This window comes from Coenobita brevimanus, chromosome 6, assembly GCF_032717465.1.
Source record: "Coenobita brevimanus isolate Jiangsu-jjx chromosome 6, ASM3271746v2, whole genome shotgun sequence".
Taxonomy (NCBI): Eukaryota; Metazoa; Arthropoda; class Malacostraca; order Decapoda; family Coenobitidae; genus Coenobita; species Coenobita brevimanus.
In genome coordinates, this window is record NC_136959.1 from 70,038,701 (window position 1) to 70,055,735 (window position 17,035).

Consider the following 17,035-nt stretch of genomic DNA (forward strand, 5'->3'; position numbering starts at 1 on the left):
AGTCAGAAAAGTATAGAAGACAAACTAGAGGAATATGAACTGAATTGGTAAGGTCTTTAGGCTGTATGCTTACACGAAAAATTATGGGTTTTACAATTTAAAGAGACGATATGGAACAAAAATGATGGCTAATCAGAAAAAAATTACTCTTTCGTCCCACATGTTCTTGTAGGTTAGCATTCAGTTCCACATTCTTTGTTCGGTATCACTCTTCCCAATATATTTCGGACCGACTGAGCACAGTTATTTCTGTTCCTTAGAGTTAGTGTACATTTACTGTTCATTCTCTTGTTTGTTCCTATGTGTATGTGTGAAAGAAAGAGGACTGATACAAACAATAATGTATTCCATTATCGCTTTCATAGCTGCTGGCCCTGAACAATGCCTTACTGTACTGGTGTCAGTGACGTTGAGTTAGGGTGAGCTATAAAAAACTGCGAGCAATTATGTGGGACTGAATCAGGGTTATGTGATGTCTCCATGGCTGTTTAATATATACATGGATAGGGTTGTAAAGGAGGTGCAAGGTAGGGCAGTGGATGTGGGGGTGGCTCTAATGAATGAGGGTGATATTTGGAAGATACCAGTGTTGCTGTTTGCTGATGATACAGTATTGTTGAGTGAGGATGAGTGGGAGTTGTAAGGCTTGGTGAATGAATTTGGGACAGCGTGTAGGAAGAGGAATCTGAAAGTTAATGCAAACAAAAGTAAAGTTATGGTGTTTGAGGGGAATGAAGTCACAGAATGTACAGTGAGGTTGGAAGGTGAGGATATGGAGAATGTGAGTGCATTCAAGTACTTGGGTAGTGTGATGAGTAAGGATGGAACGTTGGGGGACGAAGTGCGTGAAAGGGTACAGGAGAAGGAAGGTTGTTGGTTCACTAAAAGCAGTGATGAGAAATAGGGAGGTGAGTACAGATGTTAAGAGGTCACTGCATGATACTATTGTGATCCCTACCCTGACGTATGGAAGCGAGGCATGGACCTTGCAAGAGGGGAACAAGTCAAGAGTGAGAGCAGTGGAAATGAGTTACTTGAGAGGAGCATGTGGAGTGACATGGAGGGACAGGTTGACGAATGAAGAAGTGAAGGAACGCTGTGGGGTGGATGTGGATGTGGTTGAGAAGATTAGGAGAAATACACTGAGGTGGTTTGGACATGTGGAGAGAATGGAGAATGAAAGGCTGACTAAGAGGGTGTATGTAGGTGAGGTGGAGGGAGGGAGAGGGAGGGTAGACTGGGGATGAGGTGGAGGGATGGAGTTGAGAGGTATATGAGTGAAGGTGGAGTGAGTTGGGGGGAGGGTAGTCAAATGGTGGGTGACAAAGCGACTTGGAGGCGTTTTGTCTGTGGCCACCCTTTGCGAGATTAGGGCGTCAGGCTATAGATTGATAGATAGATAGGTACATCCCTACCCTAAACCTTGGGCATAATACTTTTTACCTAACCCCTCTGCGGACGCCGGCATCGAATGATGTTTAGCCGATAAATGGCCACAGGTGTCGTTTGAGCGCGGCCTGTAAAAAACTGCAAAAATTTTTGGGAAGTGAATGAACGTTCTGAACGTCTTCAGACTGACCTACACTACTCTCCCATAGGCCCCATCAACCAGTTCAGAGCCTGCTGCTGTAATGAGAGGATTTTTTATTTTTTTGCTCCTGGCCATGCCTAAAAAAGCACAACTACACCCATTATCTCGACCCAGGCAGAAAACATCAACTTTGTCCTCTCTTGCAAAACACAAACAACCACCTGTTTACGATTATGAATTAATATAGGCACAAACAAAAGGACATGATAATAAATGAAAAGTACATTTTTGTCTTGGTATCTTTACCTATTTGCTCAGGTTTGCTGTAATGGTTTGGACTATTCGATGCCGTGCGACTTGTAGAAAACTGAGAAAACTTTCGGGAAGTGGATGAACATCACGGACATAAGACTGACCTTCACTTCACCCTCTCACATATCATCAGTCAGTTCACCACCTGCTGCCGTGGCGAGTGGATGTACGATTTTTTCGCTCGTGGCCATGCCTAAAAACACATAGAAACACCCATTATCTCGACCCAGACAGAAAATATAATCTTTAACCTAAGTTGGAAAACATACACAACCACCCTGTTTACGAGACAGCAACATATATTGCGAAAATAACATGGTAAAATGATGGAGAAACGTGAATGTGTTATTACAGAAACAATATGTTTCCCCTGCCTGTAAACGTATTTATTTCTGCTTCGTGTCTGTATTCGTAATAAGTAGACATTCGTAATTTTGAAACTGCAATACCATTCTATTTTTAGCCATGCACGTGGTGTGAGAGCTGGAAGTTGCGCTTCAACTTCCATATTGCTAATCGTATCTGACCCTCCACTTTCATCTCCCGTGGGAAAGCCTAGCCTCGAAGGTCGAACAATTTTCTCATTTAGGACTGGAAATTCACCCCTTTCACTCCCTTTTCCATGCATGGGCACAACGATAACGTAAAAAATTACTCAAACCTACCATAAACATATTTTATATAAAAAAGGTGAAAAAATATTCATAATTTTTTTTTTTTCCTGCCATTCCAAACATATTATGTACTGAAATCATTTGATATCATATCTCATATATGCGCAACATTTCAACACCATTCGCATTGTTTTGGAGGGTAAAAAAAAAAATATAAACAACACCTGCAAACTTGCATTGCAGTAGTACCTCTGGGCAACAGATATCAGTTGCCAATATTTCTGCAACTTTCGTTCTCCACTGCAAGCCACAGATTGGGTCTAGGAAGCTGGGATTTGCACTGTTAGGTGCATCTGAGCTTCTCTTCAATATGGCAAGGAAAAAAAAAAATCAATTTTCGAAACTTCAGAAAATGGCCCCCACATCGGCCTACGGTGCACAGATATTCTACACCCACGGCCACAGAAGGGTTATGTAGAATAAAAAAAACGGCTCCATATACAGATTTTCATGCTGGTATGGTCGATCGAATTGCATATCCTAGGAGATAACGGACCTCGATAGATCTGATATTGGATTTAAAGGAAACTACAAATGCCACCACTCCTCCACTGCTAACAAACCATGTCTGTTAAATGAAGCACAATGGGGCGCAATACAAGTGTTCCAACCCTTTTTACTCCAACCAGGCCTGAAACTCTCTTCCCATGGAGACTGCCAAACTGTAATAAAAGATTATAATAATACAGTACTGCACTAGAGTCTGTTTGATTGACCAATGCTTCCCAGATGTATGGGGCTAGTATGGTGTGTTTGTTTTGCAGCCGGTGATTGGCCGCCAATGATGTCACTGAAGTAAATGCATTCATGTATTGTAGTGCAACATGCGGACACAGGTGTACACCGTGAGTGGATATTATAGTGCAACATGTGGACATAGATGTACATCGTGGGTGGATGCAATGCAATGTGCAGACGTGGGTGTACCCCACGTGTGGATAATTTGCTTCAAACATCACTCATCATTTTATAAAACTTTATAAACAAGTTTAATTTTCTTTAATAACAGTACACTTTTAAAGCTAATTTTGACCTCTTCAGCTTCGGAAATTATTCCATATTTAATCTGGCAGCTTGTACTGAAGGCAGTTTAAAAATATAAATGTATACATGTTAAAATAAGAAGAGGTGTGATTTAAATAATCGGCGGCAAATCAGTAGCCGCAATTCAAACACCCTACTCGCCCAATACATCTCAGCTGCACATGTCAATCAAATAGAGTACAGTTATGAAGAAGTCCTATGACAAGGATGTGAAACAGGCTGCAAAAGTATGAAATAATGGGACAAGTTAATGTAAATATGGGTATAATTTTCATTTTTAGTACCCTACTAGATTATGCTACTGTACTCATTTATTTTCAAACATTCTTGAAATCCCACTTCAGATGGAGACCACTGGATATAATGGATTATGAACTTTATCACATCTGGCTTACCCACAATTAGGCTAGTCTGTTATAGTGAGAGTATCATCATCATCATCCAGACCTCCTTTCCCACCCTAGAGCAGGATGAGGAGTAGCAAGGTCCGAACATCCTAAGTCTGCCCAATTCAATGGGCCACGCTTCCATTCACTCAACATTCAAGTCCATGGAATCCTGGCTCCATCAGATAGGCCAAAAATATTTCATCATGATTTGTTGTTTCACATAAACCTATCTGATAGAGTACAGTATACTGTATTAATTTCTGCAACATATACTATTACCTACACATAGTGTTACTGTAATTCTTCACTGATGGCAGGGTTAAGTCCAAAAAATTCAATGGTTAGGATTGCAGAAAATCAAGGCAACAACCAAAGGATATTGCTTTTATGTTTTAGGTTTAATCTGTATTCAGTAATCCCTTTAATATCCGGACATCCAGTAACCAGACACCCCAATGTCCAGACATTTTTGGCCCGGGCCTTCATACCCCAAAAATGGCCAAAAAACGGAAAAAACGAGGGCAATGACACTCTGATCCATCACTTCCTGCTTGCTGCAGCTCACCTCTACCCACATCAATCCAACAGAAGAAGACCTGAGGGACTCGACGAAGACGAGGATACAGATTATGGTAAGTTTCTAGGGTAGGTTAGGTAATTTTGATAGGTTAGGTTAGGCTAATTTCCTTTAGCTATAAAAGCAGGACGTTTCATGTGGTAACAGGCATCCAATCTGAGTGTCTTCTGTTGTTTCTGGTGTGACCTGAGTTGAATTTGGCCATTTGTTTCAACCTGAAGTTGCCAGTCACGTTCAGCAAAAACTAGTGGCTTCTGATAGAAATGGTCAAAATCGATTGAATCACACCAAAAACAACAGTAAACACTCAGGTTGCATGAAAAAATTGGCTGAGGCGAGTGTGTAAAAACTGACCGCATCCGGACAATCCCACTTTCCGGACATGCCTTTGGCTGTACTACATCGGCTATTGGAGGGATTACTGTATATGAAAAAAATGCATCAAATTAAACTAAATGCCTCACTAACCTAACCTAACCTTTGCATAAAATTTCTGATCCTCTGTAGCCAAACAAACTGACACCAGGTGAATTTTCAAGCAAATTTTGGGAACAATACAATCTCTGTTGTGATAGATGTGGTACCGGGGAAAAACTTCTTCAATAACCACGATATAGTGTCTCAGCATAACAAATCGGGTCAAGCCCCCGTGAAGCTGGAACTGGAACTAGCCTGCAGCAATTACCTTCATTTGCTTCTGCCATTTTTTGCGGTAAAATATTTTAATGGCTAACAATACACCAACAAAGCTTATTATTCTACAGTTTTGGAAAACTCACTCTGGAACGGCCTGTTAAGTTTCAAATGCCAATCCATCTTGAACTACCCAGTCCTAATATGATGATAAAATATGTGACTATGCCAAACTTCATTGATTCTAAAGAATTATACAGGATGTATTTTCAAACCAAGAATCGTACGAGCACTGCATAGTTGTGAAATTACTTTATTACCTAGAAATTTCTAAATCTTGGGGGTCCAGTTTCATTACTGGTTTTGGGCAAAATAACATTCGTGTTTTGGCAATATAATGACAAGGAATACAGGAGCATATGTTCTTGTACCTCAGTTGCAATTGAATTTTGTGAAATACGACCACACTCACCTGGTTTGTTGCTATTATTTGTTAGGGTAATGTCACAAATCTTCACAAGAAGCCATATTGAATCATACAGTGAGGCGTCTGAAGTGGAGGTATATTTCCTTATTTTGGTGAACCTGTAATAATGACTCATATTTACATTACATTCAATTAATTTATAGAATATTTGACATGCTGTGCGAATATTATTGCAAATATATAGTTAATACTGCAAAGAAATGAGTTTCTATCCACTTTTATTCCTATCAAGGGTTGTATATGTAAACTTTCAGTAAACAAAAATTCACCTCTTTGCATTTTTTTTTCCTCCATGCGTGTTTCCAATCATGTTTCAATATGATACATTATTGGAAATTCAGACAACGGAAATCAGTGAAAAAAAAATGTGAAAACACTGAAAGAGAAGCATTCGGATTTGATCGGTAATTCCATGACATCACTGATCTCGAGATTAAAAAGCTGCAGCAGCCCAAGACCGTCTCTGCAGGATGAAGGTGACTGATTAATCGACTGGTTAAAATGCTTATTGCTGTAAAGGTATACAGAGCGTTATGCTACGTGTTCTAGGGTCAGTTTCTCGTCCTCTGAACACGAGCTGCTGGTACGGGGTTCCCCTGAACTTGGCATAAAAACCTTACACGTATATTACCTTAGTTACAACTAGAGACAGAATACAAAATTAATACAATACACTGAATAGGTATGGCACACAGTAGGACAGGAGGATTCTGGTCCGGACTGCTGTGGTCTTGAGCTGCTTACAGGCGTCGTCCGGGTGAGAGAGGGATCTCGTCAGGTGTGCCCTCCCTGAGGAGGCACGGGACTACTGCCGGGGGCTCGGGCGTCCGGAGTGGGCTGCTGGGCGGCGTGGCCCTTCCCTCGTGGGGCTTCGGTGGGGATGGCGGCACGCTGGGCTGAGGCCAAACAGGGCGAGCAGGCGGGCTTGCCTATGTCCGCTCCTGGAGGAGGACTGCTGGCGACGGGGCTGGAGAGATCATGCCCCGGAGTCCTGGGGATGCCCCTGGGTGCCTGGGGGCTGTGGTCTCGCCCGGGTCGAGCCGCCGTCAGGAGCTGCCTACGGCGTCCCTTCCCCGTGGAGTCTGACAGCGAGGGGCGTCATCGGGGTGCTGGCTGCAGGGCACGAACTCCCAGACTCATTACAGCGCCTCACCAGATCTCTTCGAGTTCCAACTCCGCATGGGAACTGCTCCTGTAGGGAGAGAGAGAGAGGGGTGTCCCGCTCGAACTCTAGGTGGGTGGTGAGGCAAGCAAGGGACGTCCTCCGTGACGGTAGTCGCAAGGGCAGTGGATGAGGGACGTACAGTGGCTGTTCCCTCCCCAACGTGGACAGTGGCCATCGTCGCGGTTTCACGTGCCCCTGGGACAGCAGGTGAAGGGCGTACAGTGGCTGTCCCTTCTCCAGTGTGGACAGTGGCCATCACCGTGGTCCTGCTCCCTGAGGAGGTGGCAGACGAAAGGCGTACAGTGGCTGTCCCTTCCCTGGTGCGGACAGTGACCGTCGTTGCAGTTCTGCCCTTCTCTGGGGTCACAGCAGTGAGATGTACAGTCGCCGTTCTCCCCCCGGTGCAGACAGTGGCTGTCACTGCGGTACTGTTCCCAGGAGTGGCTACAGATGAAGGGTGTACAGTGGCCGTCCCTTCCCTGGTGCGGGCAGTGGCCATCGTTATGGTGCTGCCTGGGATTGTATCTCTATGAGTCCCACGCTGATCCTGACGAGGGCATTCAACAACTTCCCATCTACTCCATATATTCTTAGTACTTTCCACAATCCTTGTCTATCCACCCTGTCATATGCTTTCTCCAAATCCATGAAAGTCGCATACAACTTCTTTCCCTTCTCTAGAAACTTTTCCACTAAAGATCTAAGAATGAATATCTGATCTACACAACCTCTTCCCCTCCTAAAGCCTCTCTGTTCTTCTCCAACAAATTCCTCTGTTCTTTCTCTAACTCTATCAATAAGTATCCTACCATACACTTTTCCTATTATACTAAGAAGACAGATGCCCCTATGATTACCACACATTTCTTTTTTCCCCTTTTCCTTTGTACAAGGGAATAATTATACCTGACTTCCAATCCTCCGGGACTCAGCCTTCCTCCCAGGCCAATCTGCACATCTTCCACATCCATTCTACTACTATCTCTCCCCCATGCTTCAGCATTTCACCACACACTCCATCAATTCCTGGGGCTTTCCCCAGTTTAAGTTTCTTCATTGCTTCCACCACTTCTATCCTACTGATTTCTTCCTGTCTTCTCACCTCCCTCCATCTCCCAGCCATTCCCCAGCCAGTTATACTCGCATCACTTCCATCTTCTATGTTCAACAATTCCTTAAAGTGTTCTCTCCATCTGCTCACTTTTTCTCCCTTCTCCACTAGTAATCTACCATTTTTATCTTTCACTCCCCTGCTAACTTCACTTCCACCCTGTCTTACTCTTTTCACCTCTTTCCAGAACATTTTCTTACAGTCCTTCCACTTTACACTCAAATTCCTTCCAAATTCCTCATCCGCTCTCTTCTTACTCTCTCTTACTAATCTTTTCACCTCTCTCTTTCTTTCTACATATAACTCTCTCTTCCGCCTCTCAACTTCTTCCACACCCCTATTTCTCATCCATTCATTGTATGCTTTCTTCTTTTGTGCCACAGCCTGTCTCACCTCTTCAGTCTAAGGCTCACTATCTGTGTGTAATACTTTATTTTCTGTACGTTGTAACTTGCCTATTTCTTGATAAATTCATAACACATTCCATACAGTACTATTGGTAGTGCTACGTTTTGCCCACTAGTTCTTGTAAAGTTTTTAGTGTAGTGCTTAAGTTATTTTGGTAGTTTTTGCCTCCTTATCCAACATCAATTTGTTTTGTTTCTTAAAACAGTTTCTACTGCTGTTTATTGTTCTTCCCAGACATTTAGAGTTCTCAATTACCTTGCTTTACCTATTTTTGCAGGCTTATCTTTCATGTTAAAATAACTATGGCAATTTATGTGTTTATCTTGAGCCATGTTAGTAACATAATTTGGCGCTGGTCCTAATGACGTATTGTGCGGAGAATGTAGAACATCAGTACTGTCTTAGTTTGTCACTGAACTGCAACAATACAGTAATACTAAAATATCGTGCTAGTCACAAATAAGTAATACGGAAACAATGTAATATAGTAGTACAGTATTATCTTAGAAAGTCACTGAGGGCAACAATAAACTCAGGAATATCGTGTTAGTCACGAACTGCTGTAGAAAGGTTGTAGGGCCGTACTATTGTCTTAATTTGCCACTCGACTAAGGAAAAATGATTAGTTTATAGCGTACGTGGCTTATATACGGTTAAAGTAGCTGAAAATTATAGCCTATAGTTCGTTCTCCTTAACCTGGCTCAGATTTCCGTCCTTTTGTAGTTTTTATCACGTAGCTCAGCGGCAAAGATCATGGTAGCCTACAGTTCTACATCCTCTCCACAACAATTCTTCGTGACTAGCAACATACTTTAGTGGTAATGTATTGTTATAACTCAGCGGGCTCCTGGTGGCCTTTGGTTCCTTCTTCCTTCCATTTGAAAAAAAAAAAAAAAAGATGGAGAGATGCCAATTTTATGCCCAGGTAAAGTGAACAGAGTAGCATATAATTACTGAGGTTGGCTACTGCTATGAGGAGAGCTGTGAATGGGAGGGGAGAATCTACTGTATATCTGTCTGCCGATAGCCAGACACAACAAATGAATCGCCTCCATGGCGATATATCCTTTGTCATCAAGTTACCCTTTCTCCAGCTCACATCCCCGTCACTGATATCCAACATTCTTTCCATGCCATTCGTCCGGCTCATCCTTGGTCCAGAACCAACGACTTTAAAAATTAATATTACAGATCTATGTGTGTGAAAATCTGCATGTCCACTACCTATTAGCTGGGCTGAATGGTAAGTGTAGTTAGATTTGAGGGTCGATTTAGCTAGTAACTATGGAGATTTCCTCCGCAAAACTAGGGCTCACCGTAGTTCGTGCAACCCCTACCTAAAATTCAAGTTGTTAGAAATGCCTAGTTCTGTCAAGTGAAAACAAAACTACTAATGGATGCGGGAGAAAACAAAACTACTACAGGAAGCGGGAGATCCCAATTATACAGTACGGCAGGGTTACGAAAGGTTCTTATTGTCACTCCTTTAAAATCATCATTTTCTTCCATGATACATGACAGAATTTTGAGAAAACGAGTAGTTTTAGGCTTCACTATCTGACAGTTTAATATTGGCAATTAGATAACTTACAAGTGACGTAACCATTTTTATTTGGTCTTTCTTGAAAAAAAGAGACTTTACAGTTCCTGGATGGCACCGTGGGAGCATGCAAACGTTTACCTGACCTCAATAATCGTACACTTTTCATCACTCCATATCGGGTGTGATCACTGCGCTCTACTGCATAGACGGTCTATTTCCGAAGCGAGCGTGTGACTTTGGCCACCACATTGAAACACCCGCACTCGTCGCCTCCACCGTGGCAATGCAATTGAAACACTGGTTTTAGCTTGCAGATTCTGTTTCGCTGTTGCTTACATAAGCTGACAAGTGGGCCATGGCACTATATTATTGCTGCGCAGTGGACCATGACACTATATTGTCCGAATTCATCGACTGATTTCAAAAGGCGCGGAAGTCGGGGGTACAGTAGTTCATAAAACACCCGCACTCGTCGCCTCCACCATGGCAATGCAATTGAAACACTGGTTTTAGCTTGCAGATTCTGTTTCGCTGTTGCTTACATAAGCAACCGAATGCTAATCGCCCGCCAGAATATGTTGTTGGTCTAGTCCAAGATTTTTGTCATATCTTTATACCCAGAAGGTTTCATGTTGATAGCTCAAGCCGTTCATGAGATACAATGAGAAAACACACACACACACACACACACACACACACAGGCACGCAAAAATATTATCGCTCCGCCTTCTAAAGGTGGGCGTTAACTTGAGTACATTATGACAGACAAACCGATGTGCAGGCATGCCGGGGACGGCGTGATCCGGCGGGGATAGCATACTGCTGCACTCACTGCCACAATGTGATTTTTATTTTTATTTTTTATTTTTTTTTTTTTTACCGGCCACGGGGTAATCAACTCACCTATACATCTTATTAAGTCCTCCTATCCTAAATAATAACTAATCATATCTTTATCATCATAAATGCAATTTTATAAATAACACCTCTGCGTATGTGTGTATTTATGTATATGTATGTACTGTATGTATATATTGCATCTCTCTCTCTCTCTCCTCACAGAAATTAACCATAATATTATAAATAATTGTCATATATTTACGAATCCATTGAAATCTGTGTAAAGAAAAATATCAGTACTATTCTGTGATGATAACTAGACTTATATCACAAGACTAGCCTAGTATAGATTTATATTCAACAAATTCAGGTTACGGTAATGTTTGAGTGGAAAACTGATTTGCTTTAATGTGACAGCTGGTATTACAAAGACTAAAAAATTATGTAATTACTGCCCACTGATGTTTCTCGTTGCGGCTAAAATATACTCGCCTCGAAATAAAGAAAAAAAACTGACTAAATATATACCATTTCTCTAAAATAAGCGTATTGAACAAAATTTCTCAAACCGGAAAAAAAGAATCCATCAAACAGCCACTCCGCCTTTATGAAGTCTGCTCGTTGTAGGGCAGAGGTCAAGGTGGCACTGGAGTGAAAGCGGTTTTGGGGTAATAATATGGCCACTGAGCCTTAGCGATAATATCAGTCTTGTGTTTCGTGAGCCAGTGATGAAAGATCCGCGTCTGGTTGGCCCGCACGAAGGCCAGGGGTCAAGGTCACAGGAGGGAGGGTCAGGGGGAAGGTGAGGGGGGAAGGACGGGAGTGATGGCGGGGCGTATTTCATTTTTTTTTTTTTTTTGGCTTTAAGAATTTCAAGACGATGTGCTTTTTATTTTATGACTAGCTGTGTGTGTGTGTGTGTGTGTGTGTGTGTGTGTGTGTGTGTGTGTGTGTGTGTGTGTGTGTGTGTATTACTTATATCGCTAGGGCATCTCCACTGATCTTCCTTCATCGTCTGTTTATCAGCACACATCAGGGGTATAACCACTTCACTCTAAGGACATTATTTGCACCTTATTCTTGCTACCTACAGACAATTTTATTCAGCTCAGGAGAAATTTTTCCTGGCAGACGATTCAGACAGAGCCTTCACCATCCCCTTTACTGCAAGACGTCGACTGAATAAAATCGTCCAGGAACAGGAGGAATGAATTGAAAAAAAGGAAGAAAGTCACCCTACTATGAAGACGCTGGTACACGGGAGGTTCCGCTGTAGTGATGGACTCGGGTAACCTTGAGTCCTATTCATAAACATTCTTGGGCTAAGCTGCGTCAAAGATGGATTTGTTGATGCTTTATACCTTCACTTGTACATCTTCCAAATACTTCACAAACAAATAACGGGGAATATTAAAGAAGGTCGACCCAACAAAAGTCTATCTACCTATAACCAGACGCCACAATCCCGGAAGGGGTGGCCATTTCTCTTTGAGTTAGCTGTTTTACGGGGAGGGGCACTAACCCTCCGCCAACACGCTTGTTGACACAGGGAAAAGGCATAGGTTGGTTATAGGGTTACCACTCATTGTTGCAAATGGTTTCCTGATTTAAAGGAAACCATTAGACATGTCACTGAATGTAAAGCCACTTGAAGAGGAGAGTAATAACAGGTGACAGGAAAGATGGGAGAAATAGGAAGAGAGGAGGAGAGAAACAGAAAGAGCATGACAAAGGTGAAGAAAGAGGTATTACATCAAGTGAGTGGATGATGGTCACCACTACCTACCAACAAAAGCATTTGCCAGTTCCATGCTGCCATTATTGTTAGTCGTGTTTTCTTTCTTTCTTTCCTGTATTCTTTCTTTCTTCTTTAATTATGGCAGGAACTTATACCCTCCAGAATTAACCGATTCCGACCAACTTGGACACAATGACCAGCCTTTGACCTAGCTGTGTCCGCAAGGCTTTCGTTGCTGGGCAACTACTCGTTGCCTAGCAACGGCCGAAAACCAGTTTTTTTTCGTACTTTTCACTTTTGAGTTGTAGAAACATTACTAATGGCCGTAGAACGCTGTAGAAACATTACTAATGGCTTGAGGTCATTCCCTAACGGAAGTGTGCCATCCATTTTCCCCCCGCTCTCCTCTAGTTTCCGAGTGGCAACCCTGCGAAGATTGGCCTCAGTGTCCCTAGCAACCAGTACCGGGTTTTAAAAATGTCCCCCTAGTTCCCTTGTGACTCAATGGCAATGAATGAAAGTTTGCATGCTTATTGACGCTGACTATTACTACAACCTTCTATAGTACACCTATGTGCTACATTGGCCAGGTCAGGGGTAAAAGGTCATCAAATATGATAACATTGAAAACAGCTAAAATCACGACTATGCTCGCGCGAAATGCAAAGGCTCCAAGGATTATTAAACTAGGGCCATAATTCTTGGGTGGAATGTTGCACTGGAGTACCTCCATACACAAATGGCATTTAGTGTCGAAACTCACTTCCAGTCGCTGGCAGTGCCACCTAGAAGTTGTACCTCTGGTGGGCCATTCTGCTAATGTCAGTTCCCTGCCTCAACAGTGCGTGGATGGAATCACAAGGAACTTTGCAAGCTTATAGACATCAACGACTACGACAAGCGTGTACATGCTAGATCAGAGGTTAAACGGTCATTAGGTGTAGAAAATATGAAAAGCTAAAATTACGACCTTGCTCGCGCGAAATGCTAAGGCTCCGAAGATCATTAAGCCAGGGCCATGATTCTTGGGTGGAATGTTGCACGGGAGTACCTCCATATAGAAATGATTTTTGGTGTCCAGACTCACTTCCGGTGACTGACAAAGCTTTGGCTGCCTACTGCTGGCCATTGTCAACTACCGGCTTGTTCCTGAAGAAACTAATTGCCAAAGGAGACCATACTCCATTTTTATTTAAACTAGGCAGAGATTTTCTTTCTTTTTCAGCTCCTTTCTCGTAACTCTAGCCACATAAGACAACACTACTGTGCTACATCCTTTTCATTGCACTTCCTCGTGATTAGCACCATATTCTAGTGTGAATCTCAAGTTGCAGTTCAGCCTATTTAAAGTGGACAGGGTATAGTTTATAGCTGATTATGACTCCGATCCTTTAGGGTCCCTGGTGGTGTGGTGGTTAGAAAGCCCCAGCCGAAATGTGTGTGGTTACCGAGAGGTGACTTGTGTTCCCATCCCATTTTTTGAAACAGAATAATGATGATGATGATTGGGGGGAGGTAAATGTGTTGGCGTGTGATAGAGTGTTAAGGAGTGTCAGGGAGATTCTATGTGCAAATAATAATAATAATAATAATAATAATAATAATAATAATAATAATAATCCATCCATCCATCATCCAATCCTATGTCGTCCCACGAGGAACGCAGAAGCCCGGGGCCAGGCAAGTTGGTCCTGCATTTAAGATGAGAGTGACCAGCCTCACTCATCCTTGAGTGGCATAACCTGAGCAGTAAACCCCAACCACCCCTTGGATATAAACCTGCATAGGCTCGGTCCGACTGGAGCGCCTTAATTATTTACTAAACCACTAGGCGCCATAATTTGGTTATACGGTTACCTCCCAGCGTAGTAAATGGTTTCCCGGTGTACAGGAAATAATAATAATAATAATAACAATAACAACAACATCAACAACAATAATAATAATAATAATAATAATAATAATAATAATAATAGGGTGGAAGTCTGATAAAGTTGTCTTCATTTATGAGCTACAAAAAATAGAGGTCATAGGTGAACAGAAAGGCGAACTGACGAAGAGAGTTCCAGAGTTGATCAACAGTGTACACTCGGGTCAGAAATGATCTTTATACTGGTGACCTCGACATACGTGTGTGAACGAAATGGATTTGATACAATCCTCGTCCGTATGGTTGGTATGCCTGAGTGAGATTTGGACATATGCAGGTGCAACTGAGATTTATATTTGACTATATCGATGTATAAGGTTGCTGATATTCAATGGCGTTAGTGTAAAGATCATGTTTAATCCGAGTGTAGATGCAGGACTGAGAATATCCGTTAGATCTTACACTCTAACTGGACAGATAAGGGGCGAGAGTATGTAGCTATACGGGTGCTGCGTGCATTCTGCTATGGAAAAGGAATGCAGTGACAGTTCAGAACATCGACCAGAGTAATACCGGTAGACGAACGAGAGAAAGATGTAACAGTACAGCGAAGAGGGACAGGAGCCAGTAAGAGGAGGGAAGTTGTTGAGACTAAGTATTTGATTCCACCATGTTTTAAAAGTGCTGTATGTAGTAAGACCTCCAGACATAACAGCTGCACTCCACACAGCGGCAAATGGGGGAATCACGGGTAGAGGAAACTTGGCGCCAAGGTCGTTTTGGCATTGGCCTCTTGTTTGAAGGATGCTGTGTCGTGAGTTCGAGTCCCTTAGCGGCCACTTAATTTGTGGGGCGGAAGCTCACGTGTGTCTGCAAGAATTTATATGCTCAAATTACATCTTAACACTGTCCACTACCACTGTCCTCTATTTCATTGTCTGTGCCTGGCATCCGTCACACTCTCCTCCGAACACCCATATGATTTTACACAGAGGAGGAGCTCAGCGAGTCAGGAGGAGGGAGCGGTGGGTATTGTGAAGTGAGAGAGAGGGGGAGAGGGGTCAGGCGAGAGAGAGGGAGAGATGGAGGGGTGAGACAGGTCAGGTATATGAGAGAGAGGAGAGGAGGTAAGGCAGGAGGAAGGGAGGGAGGGAGGGAGGGGTTCGGCAGGGTCAGGCACGAATGAGTGCGGGGAAGGAGGAAGAGGGAGGGGAGAGGCACTGTGAGGGACGAGAAGAGAGAGACAGGGGGGGGGAGGGGAGGGGGAATGGGACGGGTGGAGGGGTGAGGCACTGAGACTGGAGGTGTGGAGGGTGTTAGGCAGGTAGTGGTGGTGGTGAGGGAGAGAGTGGTTCAGTGCCTGTGTGGTGGTGTGTGTGTATGTGTCACGCCGCACCTCTGGCGGCCTCATCCCTCCACGTGCTGCAGAGAGGTGCGTCACGTCAATCACTTACTATATTATTTTTGTCTATTATTGTACATTTATCTTTCTTTATTGGTTTACACCCTCATTTACACACTTTTTCCCCACCAGTTTACACCCTTCTGATCCTTCTTTGCCGCTGCTTAAAACCTTACTATTCTTGATTTATGATGTTTACTGACGTTTAGATCCTTGTTATGTATATTTATCGTAATACAAGTATACTCCCTCCACTCAAATTACTGTTTGTATTAACTATCAAATACCACTGTTTACATCATTTCCATCCTCCCTGACACTTGTTTACACCTTTCTCTACAAATTACCCCAACCCTTCGTGTGCTCCTGAGAAATCCATTGCAATTATCCACACTCTTCCTTCTCTAGCATTGTTTATACACTAGTCACCCTTCCTTAAAGTTGTTTACATACCTCTCTATATCCTCCGTCTGTTTACTGTTGTCTGCCCGCCCTGTTTCCACCCCACCCATATTTTTACCTCTACTTCCCTGTTTATTCTTATTTACCCTCCTTGTTTACGTATGGTTCCCTCCCACCCTTCCCCTCTGTTTACTGTTGTCTGCTCTCCCTGTTTCGGTGTGCTTTTCTCCCCATCTTCCTTCTGTCTGTTGTTGCCCACCCTCCCTGTTTCTCTGTTCTCTGTGATTCCCAGTCTCTGCTTTCTGTTGTCTGCCCTCTCTGTTTCTGTGTGCTTCCCAACTCGTACTTCCTCCCCCCCTTTGTTTACCGTTGTCTCCTCTCCCAGCTTCTCTGTTCTTCCCTATATCCTTCCCCTCCTCTGTTTACTGTTGTCTGCCCTCCCTGTTTACACTGTTCTTCTCTATCCTTCCTATCCTCTGCCTACTGTTGTCTGCCCTCTCTGCTTCGTGTGCTATCTTTCCTCTTCTGCTTCCTGTTGTCCACCCACCCCGTCTGCGGGTTTCTCTACGCCTTTCCCCCTGTTTACTGTTGTTTGCCATGTTTGCTCTTGTCTGCCCTCTCAATCGCAAGTGCTTCTCTAAGTGTGCTTCAACCCATTCACTACCCTGACCTCTTTTCCATTTTAATCACACACCAACCAGAGGATTTCATTCAGTTCTAGTGGTGACGGGACTGACTAAGGCTGTATCTAATCCTTACAGTCTCCACTAAGCTGAATTAAATTGTCTGAAGGTAGCAGTAGTAGTAGTAGTAGTAGTAGTAGTAGTAGTAGTAGTAGTAGTAGTAGTAGTAATAATAATAATAATAATAATAATAATAATAATAATAATAATAATAATAATACCGTC

The 17,035-nt window shown here is 43.0% G+C and overlaps 1 protein-coding gene across 2 annotated transcripts in view; it reads right to left on the bottom strand.

The window, feature by feature from the left end:
* LOC145402393 (uncharacterized) overlaps window positions 1-5,689 on the bottom strand; it is a 30,610-nt gene extending 24,921 nt beyond the window's left edge. Inside the window, exon 1 of one of the 2 annotated variants that reach the window (XM_080274518.1) lies at window positions 5,633-5,689. The gene's annotated coding sequence lies outside the window, so the exon portion shown is untranslated. Of the gene's footprint in view, window positions 1-1,947; window positions 2,039-5,632 lie in introns of those variants that run through there. The other variant, XM_080274519.1, reaches the window with a different exon arrangement.
* Window positions 5,690-17,035: the final 11,346 nt, after the last annotated feature.